Below are 17,694 nucleotides of genomic sequence, written 5' to 3'. Positions count from 1 at the left end.
TTCTATACTATTTGAAGTACTGTGCTGTAGTTTCTATTACTATTTGAAGTACTGCGCTGTAGTTCCTATACTATTTGAAGTACTTTGCTGTTGTTTCTATTACTATTTGAAGTACTGTGCTGTAGTTCCTATACTATTTGAAGTACTTTGCTGTAGTTCCTATACTATTTGAAGTACTGTGCTGTAGTTCCTATACTATTTGAAGTACTTTGCTGTAGTTCCTATACTATTTGAAGTACTTTGCTGTAGTTCCTATACTATTTGAAGTACTGTGCTGTAGTTCCTATACTATTTGAAGTACTTTGCTGTAGTTCCTATACTATTTGAAGTACTTTGCTGTAGTTCCTATACTATTTGAAGTACTTTGCTGTAGTTCCTATACTATTTGAAGTACTGTGCTGTAGTTCCTATACTATTTGAAGTACTTTGCTGTAGTTCCTATACTATTTGAAGTACTTTGCTGTAGTTCCTATACTATTTGAAGTACTTTGCTGTAGTTCCTATACTATTTGAAGTACTTTGCTGTAGTTCCTATACTATTTGAAGTACTTTGCTGTAGTTCCTATACTATTTGAAGTACTTTGCTGTAGTTCCTATACTATTTGAAGTACTGTGCTATAGTTTCTATTACTATTTGAAGTACTGTGCTGAAGTTTCTATTACTATTTGAAGTACTGTGCTGTAGTTCCTATAATATTTGAAGTACTTTGCTGTTGTTTCTATTACTATTTGAAGTACTGTGCTATAGTTTCTATTACTATTTGAAGTACTATGCCATAGTTTCTATACTGTTTGAAGCAGAAATGATAGTGCTTAGCCATACCTTCCCTGTAATCTTAGAATGTGCAATCTGCAGTGGACGCTGACACTTAATGGTGTAGTCTAAAACTGTGACATTGTCTGGTCCCTTTAAAATGGTCCTAACTCTTTTTCATGCAAGGTTTCTATTACAGCTATGGATAATACATGGATTATTTTGGACTTTTTGTGTAGAAGAGTCCAATGAAATTCAGGGCGTGGCATTCATGATCTCTCTCTACTCTAAAACATGTATAAAAAAGGGTGTTTACTGCCTTTTGTTGTATCATTTCTGTTTCAGCTTAACCACCTCACATGCAAATGATTCTGCTATGGTTTGGGTTTGTCTTCTTTTAATTTCCTTCAAAATTACTGACTGTTTCAAAACAGAGAGAACATGGATTACTCTCTTGGCTTCCAGGGAATCTCTTGCATGCCTGCATACCTACTCTGTATTGATGTGGCTTCAATACTTTTTTGGGGGGGCCACTGAGTTACCCTAAAGTTAGGCCATTTAAAACAGGTATTTGCTGCATGCTCATCCCCTGATCTATTTTTATTATGATTGGGTGCAACCTTACCCAGAAAAAAGCTACTGGCCTCATTAGACTATCCCAGTAAATAAAGGATTAAATTAAATAAAAAATAAAATTATGGTTGATTTCATAAGATATAAAATAATAAAAGAATGGGTGCAGTAGCAGCAGAACACTTTATTAGCCAACTAAATGAAATATTTAAAAGGGCTTTTTCGTCAGCATTAATAGCTGACTTCCTCAGAAGTATCAGTAAGTAGACTGCAGTAAAAACATTTAAAAGTTTCAAATTAGGTGCCAATTATTACGTAGGATGCTAAACAACCTTCACAATGAAGTTAAAGGAACATACTCAATTCATTGACATATCGTTAGGACTAAGAAGTACCTGACGCTAATACATAAAAAACTTATTATTAAAAATACTTATTATTAAAAAATGTATTCTAAAAACATCAATATTGTTAAACTGATGAGACAAATATAAATTTGTAACGTATAATGCCCAAATAAATATATACTCGTGGGTATATATTTATAACAAGTGGCCATTAAGTGACCAATGACTAAAACATAAGGCCAAGACAAACTCTACTCCTTTCGGTCTTACCGATATAGAAGGCGGGACATAATGTACATCTAGCTAGATAAATGACAAAGGTGGAATTACAGGTAAATTTATATTTTAATTTATAAGAAGTGCCATTTAACTCAGAACAAGTTGCTTCTTCCACATGTCTACAATAATTACAATTTTGGCACTTCAACATACCTGCATTACAAACTGTTAAGGGTTGACTAGCCTCCAAAACAGATTTTAAATTCTTACCTTTCCTAAAAGCAACTTTAAGGAGACTTAGGGATAGAATATATGAGCACTTATACGCTATGAAAAAGTCCAAACTTGACAATGCTCTAGCTAAACATATTTCTGTTTTTAACAATCATACATTTAAATTCTTAGTTATTGATCAGGTTAGTTGTGATAATGGGGGGGACCTAGACCTCTCAAGTTGGAAGAAAATGAGTTAATCTGGCAAGTTAGGTAAAATGCGTACAGCTATCCAGAAATTAATGACTCGTGTTCAAGCTCAAGCCTGTTAAAATTGAACAGTCTTGAGAGATGAATTTCATGTCATTAGTTTTCGTAATACATATTTTCTATTGACTATACTTATTATTATTTATCTTTTAACGACCACAACAATGTTTTCAGTAGAGTTTGTCTTGGCCTTATGTTTTAGTCATTGGTCACTTAATGGCCACTTGTTATAAATATATACCCACGAGTATATATTTCTTTGGGCATTATATGTTATAAATTTATATTTGTCTCATCAGTTTAACAATATTGATGTTTTTAGAATACATTTTTTAATAATAAGTATTTTTAATAATAAGTTTTTATGTATTAGCATCAGGTACTTCTTAGTCCTAACGATATGTCAATGAATTGAGTATGTTCCTTTAACTTCATTGTGAAGGTTGTTTAGCATCGTACGTAATAATTGGCACCTAATTTGAAACTTTTAAATGTTTTTGCTGCAGTCTACTTACTGATACTTCTGAGGAAGTCAGCTATTAATGCTGATGAAAAAGCGCTTTTAAATATTTCATTTAGTTGGCTAATAAAGTGTTCTGCTGCCACTGCACTCGTTCTTTTATTTTTTTACTAGTTTATTTGCCTGTTCGAAGTTTTTGATTTCATAAGATCATATGAGGTTACTAGGTTAATGGACCCCGGGCCCTTACAAGCCTAGCCAAGTTCAACCTGTGTTCCCAAGGGTGTCTAATTCAAGCAGGCACCAACATTGGCACCTATTGCCTCTGTCGTATTGGGACACAGGTAGAACCCCCAGGGTGACTTTCTGGTTACCCTTCCAGTTGTCCAAATTATGCTTAAATAGGGCCAATGAGGGGCTTTGTTTAACATGAATAGGAAGCTTGTTCCAAAGGCGGGGAAACCTCTGTGAGACAAATCTGTCTGTCCAGCAAGTTATGTTGATGTCACATACCAGAATAAATTCCTCTGAGCAAGTGACCCATGTGCTATTTGACCTGTGAATGTGCAGTATTTCCATTAATGCTGGGTCAGAGATTGCTCTATATGTGAGGCACAGGTTACCCCTGAGCAGTCTGTACGACACAGAGTAAAGTGACAACGATCTTAGTCTGTCTGCATAAGACAGATCTTGAAGACCCTGAATTTTCTTTGAAAGGAACCTTTGTGGTCTCTCAATTGCTGCAGGTGTTTGGAAAGGAACATAACAAAGGGAGTGTTGTACTCTGTTTTGGCCTTATAAAGGAAGTGTACGGGGGGTTATAACCTCTTCTTTCTTGAGGCAATGCCCCTACTTATGAGATGAGTATTACAAAATGCCCTTCTTACCACTGTGGAGACATGGTGATCAAAGTTAAGGTTGCTGTCAACCTGTGTTCTCAGATCTCTGTCCACTGACCATGTGCTTAGGGTATTGCTAATCATGTGGTAGTTTGCAGGAGCATTACCCTTGCTGAAGGGGATGATAATGCATTTTTTTTTGCATTATGTTTAAGACCATGACTTTGGCACCAGTCATTAGCCTGCCCATCATTAAATGCCCTTCTTACCACTGTGGAGACATGGTGATTAAAGTTAAGGTTGCTGTCAACCTGTGTGCTCAGATCTCTGTCCACTGACCATGTGCTTAGGGTATTGCTAATCATGTGGTAGTTTGCAGGAGCATTACCCTTGCTGAAGGGGATGATAATGCATTTTTTTTGCATTATGTTTAAGACCATGACTTTGGCACCAGTCATTACTCTGCGTAAGACCTTCTTGCAGGATGTTGACATCGTTAGGGGTTTCAGTGATCACTCCCAGTTTGCAGTCATCAGCAAATTTTGTCAGCCACAATCCTTTAGTTTCAGCCTGTACTTCGAAGAAGTAGATTCTGAACAGTAGCAGTCCCAGAACTGATCCCTGTGGAACATCACTGGTTACAGATTTGCTGGATGGGGAGGAGTCTCCTATTTTGACCGTACGAGTTCTATCAGTGAGCCAGTTTGTAACCCACCTGACAATATATGGGTTAATACCCAGCTGGGTGAGTTTATCAATGAAGCCTGAGTGGGGAATTGTGTCAAAGGTCTTGGTAAGTCTAAGTAGGCCATATTCATAGATTTGCTCTAATCTAGGGCTTTGGTGACTGTCTCGAAGAAGTCTACCAAGTTTAATAGGCATGATCTCTCCTTGACAAAGCCAAACTGGGTGGGGTCGAGTTTTTGGAGATTTCCTATATCTTTGTTAACAAGGTCCATGATGATTTATTCCATGGCTTGCAGATAAGGCTGGTCAGGCTAATGGGTCTATAGTTCCCGAAGTCCTTGGATGCACCCCCTTTGTACAAAGGGATTATGGTAGCTGTTTTCCCTTCTGCTGGGACAAAGCCGGTGCTTAGGCTGTGATTGAAAAGCACGCCCAAGGGTGATGCTAATTCATGTTTTAACCCATGTAGAACACAGCCCAGGATGTTGTCTGTTCCCATATAGGCTATGTTTTTGGCCTTCGAGAGGACATTAAAGACTTGCTCCTTGGAGATACTAGGTGGGAGACAAGTGTTAGGGATACTTTGGGGTAATATGTGGTGGGGACACGGGAGTGATGTTTTCACTGAACCTGTCAGCCAGCAGGTTCGCTATTTCCACAGGTTCTATATATGTAGTATTATTAACTACAAGTTCATTGCAGATCTGGGCCTTACCTGTGAGGTTACAGATGTAACTAAAGAAAGCTTTTGTGGTTATCCTTTGTTAGGGAAGCTAATCTAGATTCATAGTTAGTTATGTAGGACTTCACTCGGAGTCTTATTTGCTTGTTTAAGTTGAGGAGGGAGTGTTTCCAGTTTTGTGACCATTCTTTCCGACCCTTAGACAACAGTTCCTTTCTCCTATTCTATAGCCTATTACTGGCTGTTGTCCACCAGGCAGTTTTGATTTTCCTTGAAGATCTTTGTTTGGTTCTGTCAGGTACAGCAGAGTCAATACAGCTGTACAGGTGCTCGCATAAAGCATTGGTGTATAACTCAGTATCGGTCTCTATTTCATCAGTGGAGGGAGGGGCTATGAAGCTATTTATGCCATCATGTAACAGGTTGTAATTGGCCTTGGAGAAATTTTTTAGTCTAGTTGTTGCTAAAGAGGGGGGGCTTGTGTTATAATTACTTCTAACAAGACTGATTTGTGGTCAGATCTCACCAGAGATGGCCACACACTGGGGGTGGTGCAGTGGTCCCTCATGATTATGAGCACCAGATCCAAGATGTTTGAGCCCCTTGTGGGTGTGTCAAGCAGCTGGTGTAGGGCATCGGAGCTAACAAAGTCCAAGAACCTTTTGGCAAGTGAGTTAGTACACATATAATTTACCCAGTCAATGGATGGGTAATTAAAGTCACCCAAAACTAGAGTGTTTGATTGTATCTTGATTCACTCAAGTAGATCCAAGTAGGCTGAGTAGATGATCTGATTCATGGGGGGGGGTCCTATAACTGGCAATAAGCTGAAGAGGGGTCATACCTACAGTCAAATGGACCTGAAGTAATTCAAGAGAATTGTGTTGTTTAACCAATCTTTTCCATTATGCTATAAAAATTCTTGCCCTCAATTTGTGGTCATTTTCTGCCTGTCAGGTATATAACTATGATTTCCTTTCAGTTATATAAATGAATAATGCCATTAATTATGCCCGGGATACATATGTACACATTTCAATTTTGTCTCCTGGCATTTATACACGTAATTTGATCTTGTAAAATTCTGCATACATATGTACAGAAGTTCATAAAAAGAGAAATATAAGTGTCAGATGTTACTTAGTTTAAGTATACATATTGTACATATATAATTTTATACATACTTTCAATCAAGTGCTATTTAAAAACTGAATTTGGCCTAGTAAGTTCTGCAAAAATGACATTCAGAACTGGGGGAAAAATTTCCTTTTGCTATGAAGTTCAGTGTCTATAAAAATAATGTGTATATCTGAGTCATGTGACTTTGGTATAAATGTGCGTCTGTTACTTGAAACTACAGTTTGAAGAAGCTTCCTAATAGTTTAAAGAGATTGAAGTATTTGTTATATATATAGCATGTTGTTCTAATTATGTTGTTGCTGTTTTTATTGTTTTTGGAGCAGTTGTCTTTTGCTAAAGCACAGCTTGAATGTCTCACTAAGGAGGCAATTAGTATTTGTGTCATAGTATTGCTTTGGGTTGATGTATAACTGAGTTTGTCACTTGTATGAAATGTTTATTAAAGAAACAGCATATTTTTGTGGGAGTGGGCTGGTGTTTTATTTTTCTTTCTTTTTTTTTTTGTTTACATGATTTCAAAGTGTGCTGATACATTTTCAATATTATTTTACTTGTGTTTATTGTTGCTTGAAGGAATTAGGGTTGCTGCTTTTTATCTAATATATTCTTGAGTTGGTTCATAATTGTTTTATAAGTTTGCTTAGTTGAGTTGTTTGATGTATTTCCTTGGTTTTCAGGCTTTTCCTCTATTAGACATCACTTTTTTTGTCTCTGTGGGTATCCAGGGGACAGCTGTGAATGTTATTTATTTACTTGTTTGTTTGTTTGTATTTATTTACCAGAATAGTCCAGGTGGGCAGTGTTCATTTTCAGTGTTGGCCTGGAAAGAAAAGCTTCATTATAGTCATACAGTGACTTTAATATTAATTTTTATAATTAGATATACAGAGACATTATTATAATTGTAATAATTATGGAGATATTCTAGCAGGAAAATAACAGAGTACTAGTTCTGTCAACAGACATTTACATGGTTGTTCTAGTTATAGTTACCTGATCTCCTAATATAAAGCAGTGCTTATAACTATCGACAGTATGAGAAACAAGGGTACCCCAAAATATGGATTGGGCAGTTCAGACTAGCATAATATGCTGAATGCCAGGGTATTACACACACTGATTGCCAGCAATATGCAAACTGAATTTGGAATAAATCATGTGTTTCAACAACACTGAAAATACAAAACTAGTCTGAACACTTATTTAAAGCTAGAGAAGTAAAACTGAGGAAGCATATGTTGAGCAGCTCAGATCAAAGGAAAAAGGCAAATAAAATGCTAATGAAACTAGTAAGGAAGCTGATGAGGAGTAAGAACTAGATAAACAGAACAAGGCAGTAAAAACTAGATAAACAGAACAATGTAGTAAGAACTAGATAAACAGAACAAGGTAGTAATGTTTATTAGAGGGTTGAGTAGGGAATGAGAGGTGGTACATGGGCGGTAAGGGTAAAGTGATGGAGAGAATGGTATAGTAATCATCAAATTTGGGTAAATGTAGTGAGTAAAGTTTAGTTAAGAGCTGGGCATATGAAAGTTTTGGGATTAACATCAAACAGATCAGGACCAGGAACATGAATCCATCAGGTATCATTTTAGTTGCTGTTTGAAGCAATTATGGCCAATAGTTTATTTTAGATGAAGTGGAATGGAGTTCCATTTGTTAAATCATGGCAGGAGTAAAGAGTCGCCTGCTGAGTTACTAGATTTAGTTACCTGTAGAAGGTGTTTGTTTTGTGAACAGAGTGTTTTACTATGGGTACAGTATAGGAAGATGTTCATAAGTTCATAGGTATGTACTTGGCCAATGGCCCTGGAGCCTTTACAAGCCTAGCTCATAGAAGTGCCCTAGCATTTTGCCACCCGACATCAGTCCCCATTGCCTCTATTAAGTAGAGCCACTGGAGTGATCCCCGGGGTGAACTTGCTATTTCCTATCCCCTCATCAAGATTTCTCTTGAAGAGGGCCAGTGAGGTGCTCTGCTTGACATGTATGGGAAGTCAATTCCAGAGCATGGACAGTCTCTGGGTTACGAACCTGTCCCTCCAGCATGTTCTGTTGATTGTGGTAATGAGGTTGAGATCTCTGAAGCGTGTGGTGTGGAGGGACTGGAATTTCTTTAGATGTACCATTTCTAACAGTGCTCGGTCAGACATGGCTTTGTAATTCAAGCAGAGATCGCCTCTTAGCAGACAATATGAGAGGGAGAATAGCTGGAAATTTTTTATTCTGTTCCTGTAGGACATGTGTTTAAGGCCTAAGATCCTCTTCATGAGGAACTTTTGTGGCCACTCCAGCTGTTGCAGGTGTCTAGTGAGGTACATACCAAATGGGGCGTTATACTCTATGATTGGTCTAATGAGGGAAGAGTAGAGAGAAATGATGACCTCTTTCTTCCTGGATGCGAAACCCTTGGTAATGAGAATTGCCACATAGGAGGACTTTCTAACCACAGTGGCAATGTGGTGGTCGAAGGAGAGGTTGCTGTCAACCTGTGTCCCCAGATCTGTTATAACTCTTTCAGTGTTCAGTGGACTCCCATCAATGTGGTAATTATTGAGAACTGAATTTTTCCCAAAGGGGACGACGACGCATTTTTTGGCATTAAGCTTAAGGCCATGGTTTTGACACCATTCATTGGTCTTAGTGAGGCCTTTCTGTAGGATGTCTGCATCAACTGGGGAGTTAATAATGGCTCCCAGCTTGCAGTCATCTGTGAACTTGGTCAGCCAGAGTCCCTCCGTGTGGGCCTGGACTTCTGAGAAGTAGATGCCAAACAGGAGAGGACCCAGGACCAATCCCTGTGGGACTCCACTCATGACTGGTTGGCAGTCTGACTTGGGAGTCTGCTACTTTCACACTGTGGGTTCTATCTGTGAGCCAATTTGTAACCCACCTAACGATATAGGGGATGATGCCTAGTTTGGTGAGTTTATCAATATTTCCTGAGTGAGGAATGGTATCAAAGGCCTTGACCAGATCGAGGTAGGCTGTATGAACTGCCTTACCCTCATCCACCTGGCCTGTGGGCCAGGTTTTGGCATGTTTCTGGTTTATAAATGAGATTATACATCATCAGTAATTGTGAGCAATCTAAACAGCTGAGATGGTTTGGGGAGAACTGATGGTATGATTTATGGGGTATATTGGCAGCAATTTTTTGCTATTTTGCTTCTACATTGTTCAAACAGGAGGGACTGGCTAACCTGCAGATAGACAGGAATGGGAGTGCCGCAGAGAAGGGGCTTGAGGTAAATAAGCTGTAGATGTGTGTTCCTGGCTTTGGTCAAGTAGGTATTATCCTGTGTTAGGTGCCATGTTTTGGGTGTTTTTGCTTTTCACAATCTGCTTTATGTGAAAAATCAAATGATTTTTTCATGAGTAATGACTCTGAAGAGTCTAGCACAGGGAACTATTTCTATTGCAGTGGTTTGGAGGATATAAGGGAGAAGAGTGTTTTTTTAATCATGTGACTGTTTTAAGGTATTTAAGGAATTGTGGGATTTTTAACAGTTGTCTGATGAAGGGGTAGATCCCTGAAAGTGCTAACATCTTTGTATTATGAGTTTAATGAAATATTTTAATTTATTTTATTTTATTTTATTTATGTTTGCTATCTTCAATAAATTTCCTAGCTGTGGTACTGTCGGTGGTTTTTCTACATTTGCTGTTCCAAGATTTTTTAATCATTGTATGGTTCAGTTGTGGACAAGATTAGTTTTATTTTATTTTATTTTTTGGGGGGTAACTGGAGTTGTGAGTTGTGAAGCCATGCTTCACTAGAGAAGAAGAACACTTGAGCTAACTGCTGTACTTTTTCCAGAGTATTGGCTGAATAGATGAGTGTGGAGCCATCTGCTTACTGAACAATAACGTTATGTGTATTTGCTTTATGAAGGCCATTTATGAACATGTTGAATAGAAGTGGACGGAGAATAGATCCTTGGGGGACACCCATGAATGCAGAAAGGAAAGGGAGATATTAGTATTCATCTGAAAGCTGCAGGGGGTTGAGATTAGATTCGTTTATCATTAAATACTTAAACTACAAGGTATAGAGAAGCAGCCTGCAGCTGACAGTTTTCCATAAAAAACCCTTGTCGGTGCTGTTTCTAATTGTGCACCAACAACATTTCCTTTGTTTCCAGAGATTTCATCCTTTTTTGTGTTCGAGTAACTGTGGAATATTGTATTAATATGTTCATGACTGGGGTGCAAGGGGCTTACATCTACAAACACAGATTCATAGGTTCATAGCATGATAATAGGCTATTGGCCCGGAGGCCCTTATAAGCCTAGCCAAGAATTTGACCCATGTACCCACAAAGTCAGCACCTGTTTTCCATGTCCAGCAGGGACACAGCTGGGGTCCCCATATGTGTGCCATGTCATTTTTTTCATGCTTGTGGTATTTCAGGCAATTGTGTTCAGTGATGTGGTTCCTGGCATCTTGTCAGTCAGTGTTTTAAAGCAGTTCTGCTTAAGTATATTTCAGGATTTACTGCATTCAAAGCTTTTTCCTGTTTCAAGAATGTTTATAATAATGGACTTCTGAATAACAATGCATATCATATTCAATGTAGAATGTTAACATGCTGGTAAGTAATGGGTTTATCTGTTAAGTTGTAGCTCAATAAATTGGGGCTGTAGGCAATCCCCGCACTGTTGCTGTTTTAGCCCAAAGATGAGGACCCAAAAAAAAGTCTACCAAGATTGGAAACTAAAAAAGTCTTCACAGATTCTGAAATATGGAATACAGCTGATGCAGCGACCTTGATACATTTAATAAAACACAAAATCCAGTAAATGCTGTCATCTGCATGGCACAGAGGGATAAAGTGCTGACTATGTTGCAGCTGACCAAAGTTCATCTAGTGGTTCAGGTGCCTACAGGAGCTGGCTGATGGACAGTGTGAGTGACTTACCTGTTGGCTTGCCCAGCCTGCAGGAAGAGAGGCAGCTGTGGCCTTCCACATTGTTGACACCTTGTAGGAGCTCTGGCTGTTCACCCAGTAGAGTTTCAAGACAGCTGAGCTTATGTTGCAACCTTTGTTATGGGTGACCTGTGGAAATTCAACTCACATGAACCTTTGACATAGGTCAGATGTGTGCCAAATATGTGAGTTGTGTGAACTGCCCAGGTTTTTCCTTGTCAGGTCTGTGAGGGGAGCAGCTATGGTACTATAATTGGGGACAAACTTTCTATAGTACCCTGCTGTCCCTAAAAATGCCCTCACCTACTTTTTGGTAAGAGGAGCCTAAATGGCTAAATGGCTTACACTTTGGCAGTTTCTTGCCTGATCTCACCACTCCCCACTCTATGTCCAAAGTATGAGACCTCTGCCCTACCCACTTGACACTTACTGAGCTTAATGGTCAGCCCTGAACTCTGCAGTCTGCCCAGCACCTCCCTGGCATGTTGAAGGTGCTCTTGCCAGGAATGGCTGTAAATGGCAATATCATTAAGGTAAGCAAGGGCATAATCTCCTATTTCTGCTGGGATATGACCTACCAGCCTTTGGAAAGTTGCTAGAAAATTTTTCATCCCAAAGGACATCTTTGTGAACTCGTACAAGCCCAAAGGAGTCACAAAGGCTGACTTCTCTCTAGAGTTGGGAGTCAAGGCTACCTGGCAGTAGCCCTTAGGAAGATCAACAGTGGTCAGATACTTAGCCCCACCCAGCTGTTCTAGGGCTTCATCTGTTGTAGACATGGGGTAAGCATCTGACTCTGTGTAAATATTTAGTTTCCTATAGTTCATGCAGAACCTGGTGCTACCATCCTTCTTCGGTACTACCACCACTGGGGAGGCCCAGGGAGTGCTGGACTCCTGGATTACTCCCTGTTCCAACATTTCCTGTATCTCCTCTCTCAGATTCTGTTCTGACTCTCTCAGGCATCCTCTAAGGGGCCTGCTTTATGGGTCTTTGGAGCCCTGTATCCACATGGTGCTGCACCAGGTGGGTGCACCCTCGTTTCCCAGTCAACATGTCCTCAAACACCTGTAACACTGCTCAGATTTCTCGAACCTGGGTACAAGAAAGCCACTGGGACATTGCTACCTCTTCCACTAAGGTGTCAGTCTGAGCCTCACTAAGGAGATCACCCACCAGATCCCCCTCAGACTCCTCCTGCCATCCACCGCAAACACTCAGCACAAGGACCTCCCTATCATAGTAAGGCTTCATCATGTTAACATAGTACAGTTTGTGCCCCTGCTTGCTGCTTAGCAGTTCTACCATGTAGTTAACATCACCGACCTTCCTTACCACTTTAAAGGGGCCCTCTGAAGCTGCCTGCAGCTTATTGTTTCTGACAGGAATGAGCACCATAACCTGCTGTCCCACAGCATACTTTCAGGATTGAGCATTCCTGTCATATCAGACCTTTTTCTGCTGTTCTTCTGTATGCAAAAAATGATGGGGCAAATATTTGTCCCAGTGTCTCTTAAACTGGTCTGCAAATGCCTGTAGCATGGTCTTTAGTATAGACCTTAACCTCTCCTCAAGACCATTAGTCTGGGGATGGTGGGGGGTTGTCATTAGGTGGTTCAGTCCACAGCACTCCCACAGACAAGCCAGCAGGTCTGACATGAAATGGGCACCTCTGTCAGTCAGTACTTCTCTTGGGAAACTTACGCTGCTAAAAATCTCTAGCAAGGCATTTGTCCCCTTCTCTGCCTCAGTGGAGGACAGAGCCACAACCTCAGGGTATCTAGTAGTATAATCTACTACCATTAGGATATACTTCTTCCCTGTGGAACTTGGGGTACTCAGTGGGCCCACAATATCCAGAGCTCCTCAGTCACAGGCAAAGGCATCAAAGGAGCTTTGGCCTTGTCTCCTGCCTTGCCTACTTTTTGGCAGTGCTCACAGGTCCTGCAGTATCCTGTTACATCCCTGGCAATTCCAGGCCAGTAAAATTTCTGCATAATATGCCCCTTGGAACACTTTATGCCTGTATGACCTGAAAAGGAATGGCTTCAGCTATGGCTAGAAATGCCAGATGGTAGGCTCTGGGCACTACTAACTTCTGTATTACCTCACCTTCTAGCCCTCCCTCAGGGGCTCGCTCTCTACTGGAACAAACAATTATATATATGCAGAATCCCCTTTTCCTTAAGAATCAGGTGCCTCCCTAGCTACCTCCCTCAAGCTTCTTAGTGTAGGGTCTGAGAGCTGAGCCTATATTAACTGTTTGTTGACACATGCTCAGCAGTAGGACCCCCCACAGCAATAAACTGAAGGGGACATTATGTAAAAACCACATCAATAAGCAGTAAAATCAATTCATAGGTTCATATGTGTTTATTAGGCTGACGAATACAAGGGCCTTTTTAAGCCTAGCCAAGCATCCCAAATCTCTGACAAGTTCTGATACTCTTACCTGGGAGATGAACCATTTACTGGTTACCTGTATCCATTAGAGTCCATTGCATCTTTTTCCATTAGATGTACACCCAAACAACTGTGTTGCAGAAAATATTAAAAAAAAACACATTTATGTCTGCCTCCAAAGTGAAAGATGCAAAAGAAAATATAAGCACTTCTCTACATTTCAAAGTGAAGTGATGAGGTTTTACTGTCACTATGGGGCTGTAAATAAAAGAGCACACAGAGGACATTGTTAGCATTTCGTGAAGTGTTAAATTACCCTTCCCCCAAGGTACTGAAACCTAAATCGTCATACTAAAAGCTGTCTGAATGTAAACAATAGGGTCACCTGACCTACCAGTTTAATCAAAACAATAGGGCTGCAGGGAATCTTGACACTCTCCTTTTAAGGGATTATAATTTCAGTTTATGAAAAGTGGAGCAGAACCAGGGTTGCTAGATGTCCCTATTTGAGCGGGACTGTCCCATGACCAGCAGCCCAATCCCGAGTTCCACACTGCTGGTTTAAATTCTGGCAAAAAAGCCTCTGGTTTGCTTTTTTTGATTGGCCTGTATGCCGGTATATGAGCCAATCAAAAAATTGCAAAACAGAGCTATTTCTGTTTACTGTGGAACTGCCTGATGTTCTGCATTGAACAGAAGTAGCTCTGTTTTGCGATTTTTTTTTACTGGCTCGTATACTGGCATACGGGCCAATCAAAAATCGCCAAACACATGGAGCTACTTGTGTTTAATGTGGAACTAAAGGTGTTCCGAATTAAAGACCTTTTTTTTTCTTTTTGGTCTTCACGTGGCATGAAGGACTTTTTTTTTTGGTCCCTATCTGCTGGACAAGAAATCTGGCATCCCTGCACAGAACCCATTATTGGTCAGGTACGGCTTTATAGGAGGTGAGACATGCTTTGAACTTTCTGCAGGATTTTTGGCTCAGCTGAGGACACAGTCAGAGTGAAAAGCTGGAGGAGAGTTTAGTGTTGTTGTTGTTGTGTCTTTCGGCTTTTCCCGGTTAGGGGTCGCCACAGCGGAACTCCGGTCCGCTAATGATTGGTAATTGATTTTTACGTGCCGAGTTACCAGCCCTAATGCACAACTTTCAACAAAGGCACGCCCATTCACGCATGCCTCCACACAGAAGATGCTCTAGCTGAGAATTGAACGCGACAACGTCTTGCTGTGAGGCGACAACGCTACCGCAGCACCACTATGTAATTGTACAAGAGTAGTATATGAAGTCAGGCAAAAAATCTGTCTGAATGTAAACAATAGGGTCACCTGACTTACCAGTTTAATCAAAGCAATAAGAGCTGCAGAGAATCCTGATACTCTCCCTTTAAGGGTTTGTAATTTCAGTTTACAAAAAGTGGTACAGAACCCATGATTGGTCAAGCATGGCTTTGTAGGCGGTAAGACATGCTTTGAACTTTCTGCAGGATTTTTGGCTCAGCTGTGGACACACAGTCAGAGTGAAAAGCTGGAGAAGAGTTTAGTGTAATATTTTTATATTGCTTCTCATATAAAGGTGAAATACACCTATCGAGCCATGTGCTAGGGATAATGGCCATGCTTTGTTACATGGGTATTTGCCATACAATTACATTTTGGGGGAAATTGTATGGAATTTGTCAAGTTTGTAAAAGAGGATTACTGCCAGAAGACATATAGCTATTGGTTATTACAGGCACGTGCAATTTTATATGTTTTCATATCGTGTAAAGCTGTGCATGCTGAGGAAGAAATGTGTACAAGTTATACATTCCATGTACTTTTACAATACAATGTTTTTTTTTTTTTTTACTAAACACTAATGCTTTGTAGTATTGACTTTAATGTAATGCTTTGCAGTGTTGGTTTTATTTATCTGCCTTTTTTCAGGATGATTATTTACTCTTGGGTGGGATCTTTCACGTTTGGCTTATTTTTATTTCAGTTCTATTTGCTTAAAGACATTATGGGGATCACTTTGTTTTCTGATGGGTGGGAATTATCTGAGCATTTGCTTGTTGTTTTGTTCATAGGTTCATAGATTAGTACTAGGCTAACTGCCCTTGCGAGCCATTTTAAGCCTAGCCAATTATCCCCCTGTGAGATTCAAAGCCTGCACCTTATGTTTGTAAGGCAAACACCTTAACCATTAGGCCACCCTCCCAACCCTATGTGTGTATATGTGTCTATATATATATATATATATATATATATATATATATATATATATATATATATATATATATACATATATATATATATATATATATATATATATATATATGTGTGTGTGTGTATATATATATATATATATATGTGTGTGTGTGTGTATATGTGTGTATATATATATATATATATATATATATATATACCCTGTGTGTGTATATGTGTCTGTACTTTGTGCACTTTCAAATTTGTCCTGTCTTGTTTGAGGTTAATGATAAGGAATGTGAGTGTTTTTCAATGAGCCACCTAACAGGTACTTTGCAGAAAGCATTACATTGCATTTTCAAACAGATTTTACAGGGACATTAGCAGAGACTGTAGACTGTAAAAACAGTGCAGTGATGTCAGTTGAATGGTAAAACTAGTGTTCAGATAACTCATCTTACATGGTTTTATACAGTAGCTTCATGTATTTAGTTGAAATTTCACTTAGAAGTATCTGAACTGTAATTTGTGGTGAGATTCTTTAGTTGTACTTTTGAAAGTATGATTGAAAGTCATAACTTGCCTTTTTTTAAGCAATTGTTTTGTAATAGTTACACTGGGTTACTTATAGACTCATAGATTGTTACTTGGGTAGCATTCCATTCCCCATTCACTGGGTTGCTCTTAAACTGAGTAATAATAGATGAACTCAGCTTCACATGGTTGGGAAACCTGTTCCATAGGAGGGGCAGTCTCTGGGACACAAGTGTCTCAAAACCACCCACTCACAGTGATAGTGGTACTGTAAGCAATTGTTTTAACCCCCAGTTGGTTTCAGCACTTCTGGTCTTACTATTTAATAAGAAGGTTTCATTTATAGGAGGCAGTAATAGGGAAGGAATTTGACTATGTCACACAGCAGACGGTATACGTCAAAAAGGGTAATTATTACAGATGAACAGTGAAACCAGACAATTACAACATGGTTGTATAAAAGGACTTTCTACATTTGAAGCTAATATAAAACAATTTTCTGTTATTAGGATTCCTGCCACAACTATGCATTGGTGAGTATGTAAACATTCACCAGGGAACTTGGGAAATTCCCCCACTCTTTTTAATAAGTGGAGTGAGATTCTCGGCATCTATCATAATATCACCAGCTTTGGTAGCTGTGACCTTCAGTTTAACATCTCTTCTCATCTGAAGGATGACACACTCAGGATTTATAATTCCTTTGTGCTGTGCTGAAGTGTTGATAGTAGAAAATTAATCCAAGTATCATGTGTATAGTACCCACTACCTCACATGGCAGATGCACCTGGAGAGCATACAGATGAGTTTTAAAGTAAAAGTGATGGCACCTTTAAGAGAAGTCTGTGAGGTAAAGTATAGGATTTTTCCAAAGCAGGCAAGGAGTGGTCCATGGATGAGGTAATGGATAAAACTGACTGAAATAATGTTGCTTAATATGATACATCTAGGCACTCTCAACAGTACAGATTGCCTATATTTGCATTCTAGGAGATCTCAGAATACAGTCACTGCTGTTCCAGTTTGACATAACTGAGTTACAATGGTCAGAGCACAGTGTGATCTAATTCACTTTAACGGAGTAACACTCACAGATCACTTAAAGGGCTCCCTGTGACAGACATCCTAGAAATGCAGAGGGGCTGCACATGATAAGATGAAGACTCTTGAATGGCATGGAAAAAATTTGAGGTATCAATGACATCTTGCCAAAACCAGGACAAGAGGCTTGTAAGAGGGTGTAATAGAGACAAAAGACAGGTGGTGGTAGCCTTAGGAATGACTTAAATGGATAACTTAGTTTGATCAGAAACAGCGTGTATATAGGGCCTAGCGGCACTGTCTCAAGTGTAGTCATTAATGGCATGTATCATTCTGTAATCTCAGTAATAGAGACAAAAGAAAGGCGGTGGTACCCTTAGGACTGACTTAAAAGGATAACATAGTTTG

Source organism: Protopterus annectens, chromosome 10.part0, assembly GCF_019279795.1.
Source record: "Protopterus annectens isolate FY-2018-M chromosome 10.part0, PAN1.0, whole genome shotgun sequence".
Taxonomy (NCBI): domain Eukaryota; kingdom Metazoa; phylum Chordata; order Ceratodontiformes; family Protopteridae; genus Protopterus; species Protopterus annectens.
This window is presented reverse-complemented; position numbering follows the sequence as displayed.